This window comes from Onychostruthus taczanowskii, unplaced genomic scaffold (assembly GCF_017590055.1).
Source record: "Onychostruthus taczanowskii isolate IOZ18803 unplaced genomic scaffold, ASM1759005v1 scaffold4, whole genome shotgun sequence".
NCBI lineage: Eukaryota > Metazoa > Chordata > Aves > Passeriformes > Passeridae > Onychostruthus > Onychostruthus taczanowskii.
Window position 1 is genome coordinate 15,993,785 of NW_024501459.1, and position 24,658 is coordinate 16,018,442.

At 38.9% G+C, this 24,658-nt stretch overlaps 1 protein-coding gene across 3 annotated transcripts in view; it reads left to right on the forward strand.

Annotated features, from left to right (window-relative positions):
• Positions 1 to 2,438: 2,438 nt before the first annotated feature.
• WWP1 (WW domain containing E3 ubiquitin protein ligase 1) overlaps positions 2,439 to 24,658 on the forward strand; it is a 59,030-nt gene continuing 36,810 nt past the window's right edge. The window contains exon 1 of one of the 3 annotated variants that reach the window (XM_041412498.1): positions 2,439 to 2,820. The gene's annotated coding sequence lies outside the window, so the exon portion shown is untranslated. The remainder of the gene's footprint in view (positions 2,821 to 24,658) is intronic. The other 2 variants (XM_041412497.1, XM_041412496.1) reach the window with 2 other exon arrangements.

The following is a 24,658-nucleotide window of genomic DNA, read 5'->3' on the forward strand; positions in this document are numbered from 1 at the left end:
GCTTTTAACCATTAAGTATTTAATACTATCAGGGGACTGGAACATGAGTTGGCTCTTCTATGAAGACAGGCTGAGAGCATTGGCATTATTCAGCCTGGAGAACAGAAGGCTCTTGGGAGACCTTACGGCACCTTCTAGTCCCTAAAGAGGCCTACAAGAAAACCAGAGAGGGACTTTTTACCATGTAGATGTAGAGATAGGACAACAGGGAATAGCTTTAAGCTGAAGGATGGTTCATTTAGATTAGATATTAGGAAGAAATTCTTTACTTTGAGGGTGGTGAGACACTGGAACATGTTGCTTAGAGAAGTTGTGGGTGCCCCATCCCTGGAAGTATTCAAGGACAGGTTTGATGGGGCTCTGAGTAAAAACTGGTCTAGTGGAAGGTGTCTCTGCTCATGGCAGGGAGGGTGGGGAACTGGATGAACTTAAAGGTCTTTTTCAATCTAAACCATTCCATGATTCTATGTTTCCATTACCTACTATTCTAAAAGTAGTCAGAAATATTGAAGAGGTATTATAAGACATTTAAAACCAAACTTGTGGCATTAACAAACTTGTGACATTTTCCATTCATTAGGGTATCAAATGTCTTTTAAGATGCAAGAGTATTTGGAATGTCAATGTTCCCCAGAGTGAGACAAATGTATGACAAAATGTGTTTTGAAACAGGGAGGAGGGAAGCCAGAGAAGCCCATAACTTGTCTACAGAGTATTACATAACTACACACTTTTCATACTTCATGGCAAGAAAGAAGCACTTAGAAATTTTACACATATACTAAGAAGTAATGCTCATACTTTCCATGAAGTATCAGCATCAGATTACTGATATTACTAACAAGCAAAGTTTTATAGAAGAGAAATTAATATCTTTTGCAAAGACCAGAGACAGAATGTTGCCATGTACACCTTCACCCACCCTTTGCAGCTGGGTATATAATGCTACATCCATTTCAATTAGATTGCTTTACCCTAGAAAAACTAACAGCCAGGAAAGCAAGGTGGAGCTTATTACCACACTCTGGAAGTGCTACCAAAATATTGTAAAAATGGTTCCTTGGAGTAAGCAAATTCCTAATTTTGGACAACCTCAGAACTAAAGAGGTTTCTTTAAATGTAAGATTTAATTGTTGTAGAGAAAATAGCATATGCTGAATTCTGTAAATCAGATGGATTAACTTGGTTAACTTGCAACTAGCAACTAGGCTGCTAACTGCACACAGCTCATCGTACTGCCCATGCCAGATTTTGTGAGTGTAGAGCCCATATATTCTGTTACATTTGCTGTGTACAGAAGCTCAGACTATCAGAGTTTTCAGTCACTTGTTCTAGTATTACCAGTCAAGAGCAGACCAGTATTTTTTATTCTAGAATACTCTAAGATACTTTTGAAGCTGAACTGTAAACACTGTTTCCTTTCCAAACTCTGTTTGGAAACTTTGCTTTCCTGTAGATTTTCTAAGAAGAATGAATAGGTTGGAAAGTAGCACTTTTGAGAGCATTCCTTTCATTTCCTGAAGGAATTTACTTGCCCAAATCAGATTGCTAGCCCCCATGCTGTTTTCTAAGAATATTGAAATACCAGACGTTGCTGAAAGTTGCTTCAGGGTCTCACACTGTAAGCTTTTGTTCCTTTCAATTAACAGTAGTGCTGGACTTTCCGGGACAAGCACTCAAAGGCCTTGTTTATGCCCGAAAGTTCATGCTATCACTGCCTCCACAGCGTTATGTTGTACGGTACGAAGACAAAGCTTCGTAAGTCTTCAATGTAAGACACAACTTCAGCTTCACATATAACATTGTGCATATAACTACTTTTGGGTTTGTAAATCCCAAATCCACAGGGTGGCCTGTGGCTCCTGCCAGGGGAAAGCCGGCCCCGGTCCATTCCGGGGCTGTCGGAGGTGCCGCCGGGCGGGCGGTGTCTGGTCCCGCAGCGGGGCTGCTCTCCCCTGCCTACATCCGTCCGCCCCAGAACGGGAAGGGCTGCACTCAGGGAGGCAGAAGAGGCTCGGCGGTTGAGGACGGGGACCTGCCAGGGGAATCGCGGGCAGGGCTGCTGTCACGGCGGCGGCAGAGGCTCCCGGCGGGGCACAGGAGCCCGCCTTGCCTGCACGGCCGGGAAGGGAGGGCGGGAGGCGGGTGGAGGAGACACCCCCCGCCTTTATCGCTCGCACCGCACCGGGGTGTGCTGGCTCTCCGCGCCGCAGAGGAGCCTTGTCGGGGGACAGCGACTTGCAGGAGCCCTCCTTATCCTGCCCCAGCAGGCTCTGTCCCGCGGCCAGTGCCCCAGGGCTGCAGCCCGGCCCCGCCTCCCCCGAAGTCGATTCCGTGCTCTCGGCTCTTCTCCCCGCCGCGGCGCCCGACTTGGTTCAGCCCGGGGCAGGCGCTAGGAATAAGCCCTGTCCCCTTTGAAGAGCCTCGGTTCAGGCTCGCCTCTTCCCTCCCACCGCCGCTGCGCACTGCTCGGTCCCGACTGGGCCCTCCCGCCGGGGCGGCTCCAGCGGCTCCGGCTCCAGCTCCACAAGTTCCTGCTGCCCGTGCCCCGGGCGCGTGCACGAGGCTGGCCCGGCCGTCGGGGGCGCCGGGCGGGAGCAGCGGGAGCGGCAGCGGGAGCGGTGCCGGGAGGGGCGGGAGGAGGGCTGTTGTGCGGGAGCCGCCGATGCCGCTGTGAGATGGCATCATTCTGCGCGGCGGCGGCGGCGGAGCGCGGCGCGGAGGGGTGAGGAGCCGCCGCGGCGGCGAGAAAGCGAAGAAGAAGAGAGAGGTGGAAGGAAGGAGAAGGAGGCGGCAGCAGCTGTGAGGCTGCGAGCCACGGTAAGGGCACAAAACATGCTGTGCCGCAGCCCCTTTGGTTTGCGGTCTGGCCCGGCAGAAGCACGGCTGCCGTCCTCGCTCCTCGCCGGCGCTCGGCCGTGGGCAGCCGGAGGGGTGGGCGCTGGACGAGTGCGATCTGTCCCTGTCACCGAGGGGCGGGGAGGAGGGGAATGGGCGTGGGGGCTAAAATGGCGAAGGGAGCCGTAGTGAGGTCTCGGTCTCTCCTTTCCGGCACTTCCACTCGTCGCACCCCTCGGGCTCTACTGGCGGGGGGCGGCGGCTGTTGCTTCTCCCCTCCCGACGCCCCGCATGGTGTTCGGAGAATTGCTGCTTCCCTGCCGTCTCCCACTCTGGCTCGCGTCTGGACAGGGCTGAGGGCCTCTGGGCCCGCACCTGGCGAGGGGAGGGAGGGTCGGGGCTGTGGTGAGCCTGTGTCTGTGTGGGGCGGGGGGAGAGGGAGTGGGAGTGTCGCCGGTGTCCGGTGTCGGGCGAATAACCTTGTTTATTCCTGTCTACGGCCTTTGCGAGGGTGACTGGGGGTTGAGTCGTGACCTGTGTCAACGCTGAGTGGATTGCGAGAGGCTTTAGTGGCCAGGAGTCAGTGAGGCAGAGCTCCACTGCCGGCCCTGGCTTGCTCATGTGCGGGGTGAAAGCAGAGGAGAAGGACATTGTTACGTTTGTGTTCACCTTCCTTTGGTGAAGCCGGAGAGGGAGGAGGTGAGGAGCCGTGACCCCTCCCCTGCTGTCGCCCCTCACGGTGCCAGGCGCAGGGAACACGGGGTGTTCTCGGTCAGCACTCCGGTTTTAGGTGTCTGCTTGTCTTTCACCTGTGATGGGTGTTTGCCCGAGCAGACTGTGTGAAGACCTCAAAAGACCTGTTTGTGTCATTTATCTTTGTTTATGTTGTTGCAAGATGTTACAACTCAGTGTGTTTATTTACTTGATTTTATTTGTAGTTGTCTTTATTTTTGGAATGATACCAATTCTCATCCCAGTTTAACTAGGATGATCTAGGTCTGCTTCCAGATCTATAAATGTTTAAACTGAACATCAAAGAGAGAAAAGGACTTAACACCATCTAATTATTTTAATGGGAGCTCTTCGATGTTTGGGTGAAACTGTAAAAAAAGGTATTCATATTTCAGTTGCATTTTCACAGGGCACCTGTGTCTTATAAAAAGTAATCAGGATGCCGTGCATTGAAAAAAAACCTCCGGTTATGCAAGTTTAATAATACTGGTTTACTAGGAGATGCAATTCCTGACTGCAGGTAGCTGGGTTATATATGGTCATACCTGTGAAAGACAGTATGATCTTCATGGTAATAAGTCTACTCTTAAAATTGGTATGGTGGTTTAATCTCTGCAATATAGAAACAAAGGGACTGATACTGGCTGTGGTAATGCTTTACTAACTTGAACTGGTTGTATATTTCAAAAAAAATTTCTATGCTGCCTTATCTGAGTCTGTGTTGGTCAAGGTCTAAAATGAATAGCAATTTCTGGTCAATTTAAATACTAATAGAGATTAAATAAATTTACTTAGAGAAAAAATCTGAGAATTTTTTACCCTTTCAGAAAAATTTTACGTCCACAAAAGCACTGTTTACTTAGATTCATGACAAAGATGAAATGGGGCAACTAGAAATACTTTTGGTTGATGCTGCTTGTGAACTTGTGGGTTTAAAATCCCTTTATCACCTCTTCAGTGTGGATTTTGAGCTATATTTTAAAGGTCTAGCCCTGGAAGTGCTTCTATCTTGAGCAGCTTAGAACTATCCATGGACTTTCCCCAAAGACACTGTAGAATAATTCCCTTAAATACAAAATTATACTTGAAAGCTTGAGAGCTTTGGGACTGATTTATTCTCTTGGTACGGGACACTTTGTACCAAAAGAATACAGATTATTTTTGTTTGTAAAATAGTTTACATTTGTTGCTAAATATCAGTGAAAAAAACACTGTAAGTCAGCCAGTATGTTCTTGTTAGAGGGTTTTCAATAAAGTTTAAATAATCACTTTGCCTACAAGTGCTTCTTAAATCACAGGAATACTGATGGAGTTCAGAGCCAACCCCTTTTCAGGAGTCTGTGGAACCCTTGGAAGGAGAAATTTCTGCTAGATTTACTGCTTTTGATCTTGCTTTTTATCTTTGAGTATGAAGTTGGAAATTTTGATAAGTTGGAATTTCTACCCACTTCCCTGTTGTTTCTTATGAAAGAATGTTTGTGGGGAAAGAGATTTTATTCTGGGTTTTGAACAGGAAGAATCAGGAGTAAGGATATACAAGAGGGAGTTGGTATCACATTCAGTTTCTTTGTGCTTCCTATGCCATTAAAACACTAGACTTGAAAACTAAGGTGCCATGATCAAAATATCATGACCTAAGCCATGTCTGTTAATTGGAAATGGCTTCTCTTTGTGCACTTAAAGCAAATACTCATTGTTAGCTTAAAAAAAAACCCTTGCAACCTAAATCCCTCACAAAAACCCCCAAGTTCATTTTAGAATTGAGTTGAGGTAATGAAGTGTGAAGGCTAGGTGAGGTAGTGAATGGAGTGATAACCAAAATTAGTGCTTTCTGCAACCTGTCTTTAAGTGATACTTGTGAGCTACTTTTAGCTGTGTTAAAAGACTCTTAGTAAAGACTGAAAAGGGGTGCAGCTACTTATAAAAATGTTCTATATTTTAGACAAGCCTCGTACTGCACTCGCCTGCTTCTGCAGTGTAACATTTACCTGAATTTAAAAAAAAGATATATACAAAACAAAAACTCTTGTGTCTCTGCCAGAAAATCAGTTGCATAGTGACTCAAAATCAGAAAAGCTGCTTCAGTGTGCCTATAATAAAGTACGGAAACTGGGGCAGGATTCCCCAGTTTCTATGGTAGTGTCACATTAGCAAAAATCCTGTTATTTTTCCTGTCCTTGTGGAACTTATAAACCAGAACTGCTGAACTCTTAATTTGAATTCTGAGTTATGCAATAGAGTGACACTCTTCTATATTCTTAGGTCTGTGTCCCAACGCATGCAGTAGGAGCTGGTTACATCCACGTTCTTCTTTCAAATTTTGTTGCCGTTGCATTAGTCGGCCACTTTCTGTGTCGGTGTTCATTCAGATGTACTGTAGTAGGCTGGAGTTCTCCTCTTGTTACATAAAGGCCATAGGTAAGGATCACTGGAAATACTGGAGGTGTCACCACTGTTTTCTTGAAGAAAATTAATATAGCTGGAAAGAGAATTCTCCTCTACTTACCAGCAGGAGTTGGGAGTGTCTGGAAGAGGCATTCCAAAGGCTTATAAAAAAGAAGTCGTCTTAGAGTGGTGCACCTTCTTTCCCTGCCCTGCCACTCTCCCCAGCAGAACACTGACATGGCACAGTTTTTACTAAAATTTGCTATGATACCTTTAAGAGATGGTGAGAGGGAGTTTTTGTTTTTAGTTGCTTTTTGTGAGTGAAAAGCTCTAATTGCTGCTGCTTGTGATATGTATTTGCTGTGTTTGAGGAGCTGCTAGTTTAATCAGAAGGGTATTAAAGTTTAGCTCTGTTTTCCAAGTGTAGTGTTGCTTTAGAGGGAAACACTGGAGATTCCAGGGAAGCCATCAACTGTCAGAGTGGTTATAGGATGTCAGAATTGTTTACAGGGGAGAGTGCTAGGTTTGTTTTTGTTTTGTTTTGTTTTTTTTTTTAATTTCTTAACATTGCAGGGAAAGTATGTCAGGAAAACCTTTAGGTTTCTTTTACATATAGGTCTACTAATTATTGCACATATAGTAAGAAGCAATTAATCATTGGAGGTTTACATGAGTATACTGATGTAGTTCTATAGCAGCCTATATATGGCAAAGAAACAAATATATTTTGATTCTGTCTCCCCTCAGTCATTGTCGAGCACTGTGTAAATTGTTAATCTAATGTACAGTTTGGTAATTCAGTACTGTCAAAAAAATCACTTTTAAAATCCTGTTAAAAGAGAGTGGCTTTGGATTTAACTTACAAATTCTACTGATTTTGAAGAGTCAACTGGAATTTATTGAGCTGGTTGTGTTATTTATCATGGCTTTTGACTAAAATAAAGTCATCAATAAAATTGGAGTGAAGCATTTGTTTAACAAAGCAGATTACGTTCTTTGGTTTTTATTAACCACCCTTTTTCTTTTCATTGGAGTATGTTAGATATGCTTATGTTCTGCTTTAAGTGGCTAGCATCTGAGCATACTTAAATGTAACCAATTCAAAACCTGAATACCTTTTTCTGAATAAAATTATCTGTTACACAGTAGGTCAGTCTCTTGATTTGTCTTACATGTAAATGGCACTGAGAATGCAAATGCATATTAGTAACTGACCACTCAAGTAGTTCAAACAGCACAGAACTACTCCCATCTACTTTGATTCCATTAGGATTCTAGGCTTATTTTGCAGGATATTGTCTTGAAAATAGAAGAAAGCAATTTAAAAACTGATGAGAAGAGAAAGATTCTAAAGATAAGCAGCAAAATAATTCTGGTTTGTGCATTTAAATGTCTTCACCTTGCAGTCTGAAGTGGGCAGAGGAGAGCTCTCATCTGTGCTTCTGTGAGCATAGAGAGCAGTAAACAGGATACTCTGCACACATTTCTCATCACTGGGGTTTTTATCCCAGACCTTTTGCTGTAAGATCTGAATAGAGCCGGAGATTAGCAGAAGAATCCTTTAAAAAAGGAAGCAACTGAAAATTTTTACCTGTTCCTCATATAGGTGGGTGAAAAATATAGGAGGACTTTGGATTTTATGTGCATTTCAAGGTAGCCAGAAATTTCTCAAATGTGTTTTAAAATGGGCTAAAATAAACAGGAAAGATAAAGTTGATAATCTTTAAAATTGCACAATATGGTTTGGCATCAGAACTGAAAAAATAACACATGTCCAGTTTTGAAACAGAGTGCTGTGGCAGTTCTTGAGAAATTCAGAAGGACTTTTTTTTGTTTGTTGTTTGTAAGGATGAAGTAAAACTGCTGAACAGATCATGATACTTTAGTCTTAAACCTGACCTTGTTTTTATTAACTGGTGTACCAAAATTACATACACAATCCTCTCTTGTATTTCCTAGTGTCTATGATGACATAAAATTATGTTTGTAAACATAAAAATTAAAAAGCAAAATAAAATGTAAGAGGAAAGCTCAATAGAAGATAAATAGTAATAGGATTGGCAAACTTCCCTTTCTCCTCAGGTTAAATTGTGGAAACTGCTTCTTCTTAAATTTCAGTACCCTTTTTTCCTCCATTCTGGGCACAATTTATTTTCCACTTCCAGCTATCTTTGTAAAGTGTTATCTTTTTAAAAAATGATCACTTTTCTTACTTAGTAGCTGAAAAGATTTTGGGCTTTAAAAAAAAAAAAAGAAAAAGAAGATGTTTTTTGACTTTAAGATGCCAGTTACAAGGACAGGAAAAAATCAGTTAGTATTGAAAATCTGGTGGAAGACTGATATCTGTTTGTCATTCCAAAATAAAATAAATCCCTGGCTGAGTGTCTTGTAAGAGATTGCTGACAAAATATTGTCATGGGTGGTGACTTAAACTGCATTGTTAAGGGAATGGCTATGAGAAAGAAAACTATTTGGAATCTTAGTTCATAACATGATGAAAAGTCTTCTGCTAATGACAAAATTGGTAGTGAAATTATTTATTGAGTAGTGAACCTTTAGTTGGAAATAGCAGTGGGTAGTGTAATATTTGGTGATAGGTACATTTTCTGTGTTAACATAGTGTTGGAAAGAGTAGCTACAACTATTAAATGAGGTGTAATGAAGTATTTGGTAACAAGAACCAAACATAGCTAAGAACTGTTTTATGAAAATGTCCCATCAGAAATGGAGTAAAAATCTAAATCCTATTTTTGTATTATTTACCTAAGCATATTTGTTACTATTCTATGGTAAATGGTTTTGGGAATCTCCCAGATATTTTACAAATTAACTGTTTGGTTTCTTTGTTGTTTGTATTCAGTGTTGATCAGGAGAATGTAACTGATTCAGGAGAAAACTATCAGAGTAGTACAGCTTCTGTGGAAATAAAATGAAAAGTGTTGTTAATTTATAGCATTAATAGAAAATGAAGAGAGGCCTCTAGCAGAGGCTCACAGAACCCAAAATATTAAATATATTAAGTATATTAAATATAACTTTCAGCCCATGCTTTTAATCCTGTGTCATACAACTAAACAAAGAGGTGTTAGAGTTAGAAAAGTTGTGGAGGGTAGTTTATCAAGAAGTAATTCTTACACAGTTCAGTTGAGATTGACTGATGTATGATTCAAAATAAGGAATAAACAGACGAGGAGAAAATCCATTGCTAAGAAATAGGGATTTTAATAAAAAAGGTCATACAGATTGTACTTTAGTACATGAACTAAATGCATTTTAAAATTCTTTCAAAGAACAAGTTAGTCTAGACTGCCCACTGTATCTTTTTTTTTTTTTTTTTTTTTTTTTTTTTTATAATATAACTGACAGGGACAGCCTGCTTTCAGAGTTGGTTGCTGTTCTTTTCTCTTTTGTATAAATCTATCATGCTGGTTGCTTCAGTTTCAATGCTTTAAAGGCTATAAGAAATCAAAATTGATTAAATAAATCTTTATTGCAATAAATCTATTAGCAATAGATTTATTGCATCCAAATCTTTGCGTTTGGATGCAAAGCAGAGACATACTTTGGGCTTATTTTCCCTTTATATTCAGGAAATATATACAGGAATATTTCCTTATATTCCTGTTCAAATCCTGCATATTTGAACATTTTGTGTTTCAATCCCTCCCTTATAACAGAGGGGAATAAGGAACATTTTTCCAGATGTTCAGTGGCACTTCAGTTTAAAAACTGGTGTTCCTAAAGGTTGATATAGAAGATATAGGAATAGACTAAAGCATAAAGCAGAGAATGTCATCATGCCACTGTTTCTGTGCACAGTGCATTCCTAGCTTGAATGAATGCTTTGTGTATTTTTTCAACTTTTCTGTGTTCTGCCGTGTCTTGAAAGCTGTGCAGTACAACTGGGGAAGGCACAAGAAAGGACAGCAAGAGGAGGAGAGATTCATATGGATGAATCTTAGAGAATGACTAAGCGTTTTTAATGCTCTTCAGGCTGAAGGCCTGTGGGTTGACCATATCATGCAAATGTATATTTTGTCGGTAAAGGATGCTGGAGATGCTTTTCTCTTGCTCATCTTTCCTCTAATACCAACCCCCACAAGTCCCTCAAAAATCAACCTGAATTAGGGAATATCTCTGACATCCTTCAGTTGGAAGCTGGTCTTTTCTGTGCACTTTTTCAAGGCAGTGTTGCTCTCAAGAATAAGCTGTTAATCATTTTAAGTTTTATAGTTTAGTCTTTAGCTTTTCTCTAGAGAGGATACTTTTAGAGAAAGTGTGTTTTCATTCTCTGTTGCTTTTGTAATGGTGTGTTAAACTTAATATGCAAGGTATTATTGCGGTTCAGTATTGGCCTTGCAAAGTCAAACTTTGGGCCCTTCTGGTAAGACCTGTGTTTTATTAAATTTTCATGTTCTCAACTTGTGATTTTTTCTTTGTAGTTAAATTTTGGAATCAGATTGACTCAGACTAAAATTGGATTGGAAAATAATTAGCAGAAACAGGCAACTCTTTGTTTTAAGATGTGAGAATTATTCATCAGCTTAGAGCCTTGGTAAGGATCAGGTTGAATTCTCTAGCACTGTAGAGACTGAAGGGCTATTTTTGAAAAAGTAAGTGACAGTGCTTGGCTGAAAGCTCTCAGGTAGCAGTAGGTAAGATTAGTGCAGTCTGTGACTGGAAGTAGGACAGACATGTTTTAGTGTTTTAACACTGCTGAGATTGACAGCTGGAAAGAGCCTTGCATAGCACTTTTAAAAAATCAAATATTCAGAGAAAAGAGAGTGAGAACATGCAGTGAATTCTACTTATACCTCTTTGAGCTATTTTTTGAGATAAAGTTACTGGTGAGAGGTGGATCACATCAAATGTCTTACTGACAAAAAAAAAGCAAAACCCCTTCTGCCTCTTTCTCATAACACTGAGGAGGCTTCTCTTCCCCACTTTGAATTGTTGTTTTTTTGTGTCTTACCGAAACAATGGGGAGGTTGGGGAACTATTTTGTGGAGCAGTAATAATATATTTCCCATTATTGGTATTCCTTAGTCACCTTTTTTAATATCCTATAAAAACATAGTGGAGGGGGGGATGTAACAGTAACAGCAGCGCTCTTGGTTAATGTCTTTAAAGTTGTTCCATGTTTGCTAATTTTGCTATGGCTGCAGTAGAGATGTGTTTACACCAGTCAACGCTATTGTAACTAATAAGGTGGTGCTGACAGACACAAATTCCTGTGAGTGGATTTTATAAGATATCTGGGCACTCTTGGTATGTGCTCAGGCTCTCTGCCTGTTCAGTAGCTCATACTTCTCCATTTTCCATGTGGTGAAAATAGGTTACCTATATAGTTTAATATGGAAGTACCTATATGTAACTAGGTAAAGTTTTCTGTTTGCAGTGTGGGTACATTAAAATCTGCCCATATTTTAGCAGTCTATCTTAATATATTACTTTACATTGCTCTTGATGCAAGTCTGATGAGCAATAATTTATACCAAGCATTGGGATTCTCCATAGCAGAAGACAACCCAGAAAGGCTTGTGTAGCTAGCACATATTGTGTTCTGGCAGATATGAGAACTATTCAGCTAAATATTAGAATTAAGGAGAAAATGTTCTTCCCTGATTTCTTCACATATGTGTTGACCTTTAACTACCATTGTTCTGTTCAAGAAACCTGGAAGTTGTTTACTCTGTTTCACTGTGTGTGTACGTTTATCTGTAACACACAGAGGAGGCATTGTGGTATTTTTCATCATTTGGCATTGTGGTAGGACCTAGAAGCATCACTGTGATTAAGATTCACAAGCAACGCATACTGTAAATATTTTGCTGCAAGTTGCTCTGTAGCAGTGGAACTAGGTTCCATACAGACTTTTCATACAGTTACAATTCTTTGCTGCATGTGTTGTCCTAGACTCTTCTTATTTATAAAAAAGGCACTATGCACTGCTGCAGCTCAGAGCTGCATTCAGAGCTTTCTGTGGTGTTTGTGTAGCTTTTGAGTCAGTCAGTGTAGAGAGCTTGAACTCACGCTGCTGCCTTTGCTCAGCAAGAACATGAAATCGTGTCTCTTTCCTCTGCTATGCTATTGAACTTTGTGAAACTCATGGGAACTTGGTGTTTCAGAAGATATTATTTCTCCGTTTATTTAACTGGATCTGGTGGTGAACTGATTCACTTAGAGGGATGGAGATGAAAGGAAGATGGGGAAGAGGCAGGTGGACCGTATGAGTCATGCATGCGATGTTTGCTTGGGAAAACAAGGCTAAAAAGGTCCAAGTATAAGGCAGAACAGAACAGGCAGATGTGTGCAGTGGAATCATAGTAATTTGTCTGGGACTCTTGCATAACACTTAGAAATAAATTTTTTTTGTAAACTTCTGTAATGGTACTGTATTTTTTCTTAGACCTTTATATGAGGCTAGTAATGATGTTATAGATAATGCACAGTCAATTCTGCAACATTTGTAGCAATGGTCAGTGAATGTACTTGAAAAAAATGCAGAAAATACTGTTTGTATATAGCTTTCTCTCTATATCAATAGGAGTAAATGCAGATTTGGTTTCTGAGATGGAGGGGTGAAAAATGCATATAGCTTGGCTTAAGGAGGATAAATACAGTAATATTTATATCAGTGTGAAAAATGTTAGAATTTGTCCAAAGGAGGAGTAGAGAGCATGACCTATGAGGGGCAGCTCGGGATACTGTGTTTGCATGGCTTAGATGAAACGTAGAAGTGATGTCATTGCTGTCTACAACTCCCTTATGATGGGGAACAGATAAGGAGGTGCTGATCTTCTGGTGTCCAGTGATAGGAGGTGAGGGAATTGCTTAAAACTGTTTTGGTTTGGTTGGTTAATAAGAAATTCTCTGCTGAATCATGGAATGGCGTATGTTGGAAAGGATCTCAAAAGTGGGGTCAAGCACTGGAACAAGCTTCCCAGGGAACTGGTCATGGCCCCAAGCTGTCTGTTTGCAAGAATAAAATGGAATACAATATTTCAATTGGCAGGGACCTACAGTGATTATATAGTCCACCTGCCTGAGCAGTTCAGGGCTGACAGCAAGGTAAACTATGGTGTTAAGGGCACTGTCTGAATGGCTCTTTAATACTGACAGGCCTGGGGCATAGACCACCTCTCTAAGAAACCTGTTACAGTGTTTGACCACTTTCTCAGTGAAGAAATACTTTCTGATGTCAGGTGTGAACTTCCCCTGACTCAATGTTGAACCATTCCTACATGTCCTCTCACTAAACAACTTGGAGAGGCGATTAGCGCCTCCCTCCCCAGTTTCCAGTCAGCAGACTTGCTGCTGGTACATTCAACTCCAGTATATCCAGATAATTGATACAAATATTGAAAAGGACTGGCCCTGGAAACTGAGCCTTGATGAACAGCACTGGGACGGGTCTGCAGTCAAGTGTAGTCCCATTTGGTACAACACTTTGAGCTCTGCCCTTCAGACAGTGAGTATACCATGGGCCTGCTCATCCCACAGTTGGGCAACCTGTCCTGAAGGATGTTGTGAGGAACACTATCAAAAGCCTTGCTAAAATCCGGAACTATATATGCCACCTTCCCTTCATCCACAAGGTTACTGGCCTTATCGTAGAAGGATATAAAATTAAACAGGATCATTTCAAGATCACAGCTCAACCTACTGTCAAATCCCCCACAAGTCCTTCTGTATTCACAAACAGCAAGTCTGGGAGGGCATATTTTCTAGTTGACTCACTGATTACCTGTGACAAGAAGTTTCCTCCTACAGACTTCAAGAATTTCCTTCCTCATCATAGTGGTGGGGTGCTCTTGATTGATATTAATTGAAATCTTTTATAAGGGCAAGGGCTACAAATTCATGGGTTTCCCCTAAATTGCCTCGAGAATAATTCATCAATGATTATATCCTGACTGGGGTATCAGTTGTAGACACCCACTGTAATAACTCCTTTTCTTCCATACCCCTAATCCTCTCTCAGGGGCTCTCAATCACATCACTGCTAACTGTAAGGCTGTGCAATCAATCCTTTGCTCACAAACAGACCAATTCCTCCACCTTGCCTGCTCTGCCTATTGCTCCTGAGCAGCCTGTAGCCCTCCATCCCAGTGCTCCAGCCATGGGACTCTTCCAACCAAGTGTTACAAACGCGGATAATATCATAGCCCTGGGAACTGACCAATCCATCCTGTTCAGGAAGCATTCAGACAGTGCTCTGAGATACTTTTGACTTTATGTTAAAAGATGTTTAACTTTTATGTTGCACTGCGTGGAGTCAGGAGTTGGATAGGGTGATCCTCAGGGGTCTCTTCCATCTCAGGATGTCCTATGTTTTAAGAAGAGTTACAGTTTGCTTTCCAGTTCAGTTCTCTGTCGGTCTGCTTCAGGGTTGGCAACTTGGAACTTAGTAACAAAATATTTACAATGTATCAGGGACATTGAAGTATCTCTGGAGAAGCTGTTGGTTTACTGTCAGGGAAAACTAGTGCCTTGTCCTGTTGTCAAGGCCTCATAAACCTTGGAGGAGGAGTGTGCTGAAGCTGAAATTCTGCTTCGGTGAAAGCAAATCCTAAGGAAGCCACTACTGAATCCATACCCACCAGTATGTACTGTGGCCTTGGCAAAAGATGAGAAATTAAATGCTCCTGTATCCCTGACTGTTCTGGCTGGTCTGAAGATCCACTCCCAAAAGTATGTTCATGAAAACAGAAAGTATGAGAATATTCTCATAGCTTTCTTCTAATTTGTTTTGTTGAAGTACTAATTAAGAAGTTTTGGTCCTTTTCCAGATCTCTCAGCCTCAAGTAATTATCATTTTTTGGGGGGGATACTTGTAAGCTGTTCTTAGATAAAGGAGTGAGGGATACTGTAAGTTGAAGATGGTTTTGGTAGTACATTTGAGTTTTAACAGGAGAAACAAAACATTGTGCTGGAAGAAGCTATCTGGGGGTCGTGGTGGACATGAGGTTGAGCATGTTGCAGCACTATGCCGTGGGGGCAGAGAGGGTGGCCGGTTCCTGGGCTGCATTAGACAAAGGATATCTGTCAGGCTGAGGGAGGTGGTCCTTCCCTTTTATTCAGCACTGGTGATGAGGCCACGTCTGGAGTGCTGTGCCCAGTACTGAGTACAGTACAAAGGAGATGTGGATGTGCTGGAGAGAGTTTAATTAAAGGCTATCAAGATGGTTAAGGCGCTGGAGCACCTCTACTTAAAAAAAAAAAAAAAAAAAAAAAAAAGTTTCCAATATTCACTATTAGCACAGAGTATGTCCTACAGTTACAAATGTTTTGAACAGTACATTTTACTGTCCTTTCAGGTTTTCCAGATCTGTTTGTATAGGTGATATTTATGTGCCTGATGAAATAGGTATTTTTTTAACATACGTATTTTAAACTCATCAACCTAAGGAATTGGAGTACGTACTAAAGGTATCTGAAGGGATCTTATAATCTTGATAAGTAGCTAAATATTCTGTTAAATAGTTTCAAGTTGTTAGCTTTGCATTTTTATAAACTATCCTCGATTTTTTTATTTAAGGTAGAGACCTACATTTCAGTCCATCAGTATTTGTCTGACTCAAGTTTAGCAGTAGGTACCATAGAAAATACTTTCTTGCTCAACAAACAATGGTCTTTACTACAATCCTGTCCTAGAAGTGCTATCACTCTGTGTTTCCATTGTATGAGAAGTGAAATCAGTGCTCTTAGTAATATTTTAAATAATCAGGGAAAAATTATTTCCATTCCTAGTATTTTCTGAGCTATTAAACAATGACTTAAGCTACTATTTATAATACTTTAGCAAATGGTGTCTCATAGTTGAGGAGGCTGTTCAGTACTACTCACAGCATCTTACAAATTTACTGGCTAAGTATTAAACTTACTCTATGCTTTATGATTCTGAATACATTTAATACCATCTTTTGCATTCAGTTTGAGCATAGAACTATTGCTTAAGTTGTTTTCACAGGGATTCTGAACGTTAATAATCTTTCCTTCATTGAGCGTATCATCAAATAAATTAGGATTTGTAATGTTTCAGGTTCTTTAGTTTCATGCATAATTTCAAGACATAGGTAGAAAACCTGAAGGTAAGCATGCATGCTACTTTGTTCCATTCTTAAATATTTTTTATTTTGTAACATATAGGTTTCATGTGTACTTTTTTGGTGAATAATTAAAATATCTCCCAGAAAATTTTTAGATTATATAGGTATAAAATGCAAAGAGAAAAATATACATAGGACTGAAATGTAAAGGTAGTAAAGGTGAAAACAACAAAAAAATAAGGGGTTAAAAAAACAAGAAGTGTTTAAATTCATGCAGATAAAAAGGTATGGAATTGGCTGCTTGGGGCAAAAAAGAATACCAGAAGATGTGGAACTTGGTTTAGTCTGTGAAAAAAAAAAAAAGAAAAAAAGAAAAAAAAGTAATATTCCAATGTTATATAAACAGATCTATTAAGTTAAATTGAAAGAATCCAAGACATTCAGGGTAAGGCATCCAGATTAAAAATTAAAGGTTAGAACTGTTTGAGTGACTTGGACTTTGCTTTTCTCTCATATGTCTAGCAGAAGTCCCACATTGAAGCACTGTTTACTGGGCTTTGCCACTGAACCATTTCTTTCATTGTATCTGTACGAATGACAAAAACCCACCTGCTGCTTAATGGTGCTTCATTACTCCATAGTTCTTGTTCAGTTCATTTACTTAATTTCAATTAACTGAAGCTTGTCAAGGCTTTTATTTGACATTGAAAAAAATCTCTTCAATGTTTTTGCAACTTCTAGTAATTTTAAATGGGATTTATTGCCTGCTTAACTATTACAGTGTGTTAATTTACAGCTTTATATACCCCTTTTATATACCCCTTTATATACCCCTTTCTTACCAGCCAGAAGAATTTGTAATGTGAAATAATTAAAGCAATAGTATAGCTAGGCAATATTTTCCTTTTCTTAAAGTTTGTTATTATGTTCAAACAATTTTGGTTCCTTAGGAGTGAGTGTAACAGAGTGCATGTGTGAAAGGGTTCTTCTAAGTGGCTGAAGCATGTCAAGGTACCATTTTGCCAGCTTTATGAGTATTTTAAATTCTGGCATTCTATTGAAAGGACTCAAACCAGCAGGTATTTTCATTAAGTGTATAAGATGTCCATGAATATAGCTTTTTACTGGGAGATAATGTTCACGGGAGTAAGGTTGTTTTTTCTTCCCCCCCTTCCCCCATACACCAATTAATTTCTGATTAATTAAAGCTAATGCCTTGGCCTACATGATGTCTTGCCTGTATCCCTAGTCCATTGCACCTAAACCAAAATTTGTATTTGGCTTCACTGTATATTCCTGGTTAACATATATTTGTTCAGAAAAGGGAATGGAACTGCGGACTTTCTGAATTGGCCTGAAATAGTAAATCTTAGAGGAGGAGAACATCTAAAATGGAGGAGGAGAGATGAAATTTTTGTGAGGAACAAATTAGTTTTGTCTTCAACATGAAGCAGATGTTCAGTGGTTCTCAGAAGGCCCTACTGGTGTTTGTGATAAGTATTTCCATTGCTTCTTAAAGTGGCATTTGGTTTGTGGTAAGGTTTGTGGCATTTGAGGGAAGAAAACTTCAAGTTCTCTCTTTGCCTATGTGTAAATACTACTGTAATTTTTACTTTTGATGATCAGAACTATCCATATAGGGAATGCCAAGTCTTAGATTTTTTTTTTTTTTGTTAATGTTGCAGAGGGCAAGGAGAATTGTAGAAGTGACTTTACCGTATTGCTCAGTGCAAGAAAGGCCAACACATTTTTGGGTCTACAGATATTATTTCTCCAGATCTGTTTCAGATCTGGTTTCTGTTTGTGCATCTTAAATTACTCAGGTGAAAGTTTCCTGATGGCAAAGGGAGAAATCCTTAATTTTTAAAATGATAATAGAGTTACTGGTTCTTTCTGGAAGTGATACAGTTTTGGTTACTTTTTAAAAAAAAATCCCAGTTAATTAGACATGTGTTCAATTAGCTGTGACAAAATCATCAGCATTTTTAATGTTGATAAATAGTGAAATGGACTTTTCAATCAGAATTATGTTGAATAAAAATTCTGGAATTTGAAAGTCTAAAATGGAAAGAAATTGATTAAGAAACTTACTTGCATCTGACATAAGAAAAGACACTTTTTTTTTTCCTACTTCTTATTTTTACATCAATAAACTTGCTTCTGATCCTATACTTGCTGATTTTCATTGGTGTGGTAACTCCCTTCCCCCTACCCCAGTCTTGTTTCTTTGGTGGAAGAAAAGGGCCTGGAGGCAGGACTAGAAGTGTGGATGACTTTCTCTGCTACCCAACAAAGTGGAACAACTGTCTTTTCCTGCAAGATGCTCACACAGGGTTGCTTTGCCACCCTCCATGCTCTCCCATGGGCAGAGTTCCCTTAAAATCTTTCCTTCCCATACCTCACACAGAAGATCAGAACAGCTACAGGACAGAGATTCTGACACCTGCAGCCTCCTGAAATCACTGTTCACTTCTCCAACCTTTAGCATTAATTGACCTTTTCACATTAATGAATTAAAGTGGAAAAAAAAATTAACTGTTTTTTTGTGATGGGGTTTTTAATATGTTATGAAATGGTATCACGGGTAATTGGACCAAACTAGCTTGGTACTTCTTTTTGTCTTATTCCTAGCTTGATTCTTGCGGTATCATATGGGTAAGGAAGTGGTTTTCTCTCTTGGTGGGTGTACTCTTTTATGTCTGAGTGCCTTGATTATTCATTAAATATCTCCTCAATTACTCGTTCACAGCAGCAGGCAATTTATAAATGTGTGTTTGCTGCTTCAGTGATACTTCTTAACTTTCAGCTTTACAAGAAATACCTGCACTAGATGCACTCATTTCCAAATAAGTAACACAATTTAAAATGTGCCTGCTTGAATTCTTTGAATAAGTAATTTTTTATTCTACTAATGACTGAAAAATAAATAAATGAAATATTCACTGTTGTTGTTCCCTTGGATTCCTGATATTTTAATAGCATTTTGAGATTTGGAGAGTATTGTTCACAGAAGTATAAATTTTATAATGTTGTTATTGTTAACAAGACTGACTTCCATGAAACTGTTGATTCACATGGATTAGGAAATGATTCTCTATTTTTTTAATAGACTTCTATGTTGTCCATTCCATGGTTTTGCTTGTGCCTTATTTTGTCCTAATCAATCTGTAGTTACCCAAAATAATATATACAACTGAAGTAATATTAAAGTATCAGCTGTAGGAGTTAGTAACTAGATTGTACTCTTCCAGTTATGTAACAGTTATGTATGATGAGGGTGGTTTAGACAGAAGGGTTGTGATCACTTTGGTCTTCATGGGGCTGTCCAGAGTCTCTCAGTGAATTTTTGTTGTCCAGGAATTTTGATGCTGGGCGTGATATTTGTATGTGTTGATGAAACAGTTCTGAAAGTAAAACTTGATATCCTTCAGGGCAATGAAGTTTTACCTGGAGCTTGAATAAAGAGGTGTATCAAGTTAATATTTGGGAATGTGTGGTGGTTGTAGCCCTGTCAGAATTAATCCCCTCATTTTCGGGAAGATTATAAATACAAAGATGCTGACTCTTACATTGCTATATGTAATCCTATTTTTAAGATTATGTAAAGATAACCTCAAAGATTTAAACCCTTAATTGACATATTCAAGAGCCAAACTGGGAATTTATTTTTAGAGACAAGAAAAAGGGATTTATGGATGGGGAAAAAAAAGTTTATCTGTGATGCAAGAAAACAGTAAATATTGCCCCTATGACACAGTGTTCCCTTCTCCATTAGTGGTAAGGGCTTGCATTATTTGAAATATGACTTTTTAAATTGTTTAGTTAGAAAATCCTCATCTTTCAGTGTTTCTTCACCACCTGTGTTTCTTTTTCATGGAGACTTTTTTGTAAATTAGATCAAGAAAATGCATGTATTTTGCTTTTGACATTACTCTGGATGTGAAAACTACTCAGTCCTCCTAATGAGTATTTTCACTTTGCGTGGTCTAATTGCCATCCTGTGTATTTCTGCAGATGAGACAATGTGTTTAGTTGAAATTTTGTTTATTTTTGGCCATGCAGATATAAGTCCTTCTGGCTCATCAAGACAGGAGTTAACTAGTCCTTGAAACTTTCAGATTTTCAGTATTAGAAGAATCCCTACTAGAACTTTCAGAAATCTTCCTCAGCTTGTAAAAGGTTTTACTTGTAGTAAAATAAAAAAATTTTGGTAGTCCCATCTTCATGTAAGTCTATCAGTTCTTCTACTTAAGAGACTTCTTTATTGTCCCTGCTTAGTTTCATTCAGTATATGCATGGTCTCTCTGCAGCAGCCTTGCTCCCCAGAAACCCGAGATTTTTGGTAACATTTATGTCAACACTCTTTACTTCCAGTCTTTGTTAATTTTGGACTGCTCTTTCATGGTATATTATCCCAGGAGAGCTTTTAGTGTCTTTTTCTTGAGTATGACAATCCCTACTAGTACCTTACAAAATGTCAATTATACTGTTTTTGTCAGCACTGCAAACAGTTCCTGTGATAGAGTTCTTGTCCAGGGTCTCACCTCACCTCTGCTCCCTGCCATGTCTGCACCAGTAATTTTTCTGTCAAAGATTGAAGGGCCAAGTTTTGGATTATGCTTCTCTTTTTTAATTGTGCAGCAGCATTTGTCATATGTTCAGACCAGCCTTTAGGGACTAATAGACATTCAAAGCTCTAGGTAAAATTGTTCATCTTGTACAATCTAGTTTGGCTGACTTTTCTTCTTGAAGGCTTTGTTTACCTGGAGTAAAAAATTGTGTTTGACTAGAAGTGAGTATGACTCAATGTGCATCAGACAGTGACGACTCTTTTGTTTGTTTTTTTTTTTTAAAATATTAACATTAGAGTGACTTTTTGGATCTTGAATGAAAATGAAAATGAGAAACACTGTAATGTGAGAAGGCTGTCTCCTGAAAGAACCAACCTGCATCTGAGCTGATTAGGCAATAACTTGTTAATTTAAAAATGTTAGTAACTGAGTTAGTGATGAAAATAACGGATGACTGAAGCCTTAAATAAACTTAATGTTTCCTTTCTCCTTAATTCCTAACCAGTTAAGAAAGGATGAGTGGGCTGCAGCTGTTAGAATCTTTGGAACATGATGGAAACTGTTAGAATCTTTGGAGCATGATGAAAACAGAATCAGTCAGTTCAATTAATTTGCTCTGTTCAGTAAAGCCCTTTTCAATATAAATGATGACAGAAAACTTTATATATTTTTGGTTAAAACCTATGTTTATTTTTAAAAGTTTAAATGTTTTTTTAAAGCTTTCCAGTATTTTAGTGTGTTTTTCTAAATAGTATTTGACATGCACATCAGTATTTCGTTTACAACATACTGAAAATGTGGAGCTGTAATCATTGCTTAGGTGTAAATGCACCTAAGTGTGCCTTATTGGCAAGAATATGAAATATATTTCTGTTATAGAAGGATATTAATTCTACAGGGTCAGAGCAGAACATCAGGGGACTGTTGCTGTGGGTTGCAGTCATGCAGTTACAGACCCTCAGCCAACCCCAAGCCTAACTTTGTTTCATCTCCGTCAGCTATTGAGATCTCCCTCACAGTGCAATAATTTCTCCCAGGCATCGTGGTAATTTTTTCCTTCAAGAGGAGAGATGCAAAACTAAGTGTAGTGAATTTTTTCTTCTCTGTTATCGGAAGACTGACAAACGTGTTTGCCAAATGCAGTTAGCAGCTTAGTAGCTAGCAAAGCCAGAAACTCAGGTTTGGGCAGGTGGTATTACTTGCAGATAAAACAACACATGAAGTCTGAGGAGATTATGCAATGAACTGTCTACTTGAGGATTCTGATGCTATTTATTTATTTATTTATGTGTTTATTTTGCTTTACACATCCTTGATGTAAAGCAAATGTTAAAAAAAGCACAAAACTCATCCAACCAACCAAATAAAAATCAACCCCCCACCCCAGCATTTTAGATCTACATAGGTTAAACATTTGAAGGAAAGAAACAATCATAATTTCCACAGTATGATGGGGTCACAGTAACACCTTCATTTGTTCATTCACTTCCGGTGTATTGTGATGGAGGCAGTTTACTTGGGCCCAGTTAGGAGGATTTGTGGATTATAAAATTTAGTTTTTACTAAGCAAACATTCACAAAATAGGCAAGTGGCTTAAAAAAAATTCCTGCAAAGAGATCACAGATTGAAGATAATACTAATAATATGAATAATAAGAACATGGCAGAGCCGATGCTGCTTCTACTCCTAGCATGAGCTCTTGGTCGGATATATTATGAGATAAAACTGTCAGCAGTTACGTGTGACAAGAAGTCAGCCAAAACAATTTGGTTTATCAAGAATGGTATTTCAAATATGGGTGTACATCCGCTATTGGAAATGATGAACGTTGTTTCTTGAGGTATCAGCTGATGATAGTATGAAGCCATCACAATTAGCAAGGCATTTAAAACTAAGCACCCAAAACACAAAGACAGGCATCGACAGGGTTTTTTTTTCAGCAATGTTGAAGTCATGATGTACTCAATTCAAGACTTTACAAGATTTCACTAAACTTAGTGATAGATCATTAGAAGGCTCTTTTGAGATTTCTCAGTAGCATAAGACACAGATACTTTTGGGGAAGCATTTCCTCTTCCTGTGGTACTATAAATGTCTGAAATAATACATGGTAAACAATGTGGTGACAAACTAAAACACATTCTTTTGTCAGCAGATACTGTTGGAAGATGTCTGGAAAACATTACCAAAGTTCTGAAGGAACAAATATCAGAAAAAATTACACAGTGGGAGAGGCTTGTTCTACAGACACTTGGATGAAAGTATAGGTGTTTGTGGTGTGGCTCGACTTATGGTAATTGCTAGATTCTGTGTCCGTAATGAAATTCACAAAGAACTAAGTCATTAGGAAAAGATGTACCAGACAAGAGACATTCTTAAGCATAAATTCTAAACAGTGTCTTCTTAAATAACCTATTTTTTTTAAATGGAAAAGCTGTACTAAAATAGCCACAGATGGAGTGGCTGTTTTGACCAAAGTAAAAAGGTTCTTGGCTAAGGTTGCAAGTTGAGCACAACTTGCAGAATTCATTCACTGCATTGTGCATAGGCAAGCAACAAGGAAGTTGGAGCCATAAGTGCACAAAGTGCTGCAGGATGTCATTATTGTGGTTCGTTGTATGAAAACAAAACCTTTAAATAGTAGAGTATCTAACATAATCTGTAATGACACTGGGTGTGACCAGGAAGATCTTGTGTACTATGCAGGGGATCACTAGTTATCATGGCAAAGTGCTTAGAAGAGTTGTAAAACTTGAAGATTGATTACATGTTTTATCTCACAAAAAAACAAGTGTTACGAATTTCCTGACCTGTTTGGTGATAACAGTCAGCAGTATGCTGACTGTCAGTTATTAAAAAATTTAAATAAATAAAGACACTTAAGACACCCTCACTTGAAGGTCAAGATGGTATTTTAACAAGTAAGAAAACCTATTGCTTTTTGAAATAAACTGATGCTATGGAGAAAGCATTTTGAAAATGGATGTTTTGAAATGTTTCCTTTTGTGATTTTTGTTGCCAGAAAAGATGTGTCATCTGTAAAACCTTCCATATTTGAGCACTTAAACTTGGAAGCAGAATTCCTTATCTGCTTAAAAGTCCTCCCAGTTAAGAGTTTCAGAATCTGAAAATTTGATAGAAGTATAAAAATGTGCCTTCTGTTGGTTTACAATAACAAGTGATTGATGTCAGGGAAGATGAAAATTTATAGTCATATTTCAAGGAAAACCTTTCAATAATTAGTGGATGGAGATGCAAAATGAGTGTCATGATTTAGAAAGTGTAGCCAGTGATGTACTTTGATTTGGATGTACATATCTCTGTAAATTGTGTTTTCTAGCTATGACAGCCAATAAACTCAATTTAAAACTAGGCCTTCAAATCACTGTATTACGAAGTGCTAAGTCAACATTTTAAAAAATGCTGAAGCATATTCAATCATGTGGCTCTCACAAAAACAACCCAAGTTTTTTTTTTTTTTTTTTTTTTTTTTTTTTTTTTTTTTAGTAAGAGCAGAAAGGTTTTTTACCATTAAAATACTTTAAAATACTGGTTACTTCATCTTCATTTCATCCTTTTAAATTTCTGGTTTTATATGTTGTAGTATATATGGAGTGTATTAGTAAAGTGGTCCATATATTTAATTTATAAATAAATACACACATATTGGGGGGTATATACTCAAAGTTTTTGTAGTTATAGAAGTGCATGATCAAAAAGGCTTGGTGACAGCTCTTCCAATATTGTTGTTGAAACCAGTTGTGTCCACAGAAGCAAATATGTGGAAGTTTATCCAGATCAGGGAAAGTCTATTTTGCATGTATATATTCTTTTCTTCTGAAAAGTAGTTGTCTGATAGAAGCAGAATGTTTTACTTCTAGATGTGAGCCAGATGTAGTAGTTCAGAAGGACAGGAGTGATGCTGTGTGCATGGGTATGTGCTGGGATGCCCCAGCTGGGATCTGACACACTCAGTTTTAGTGGCTGAGTGGTGAGGTGGGGTGTTCTTGTAAAGTGTTTCCTGTCTCAATAGATGAGGGAAGTGATTTGTGGGTGGACAGCAGTGGGGCAGGAAGCTA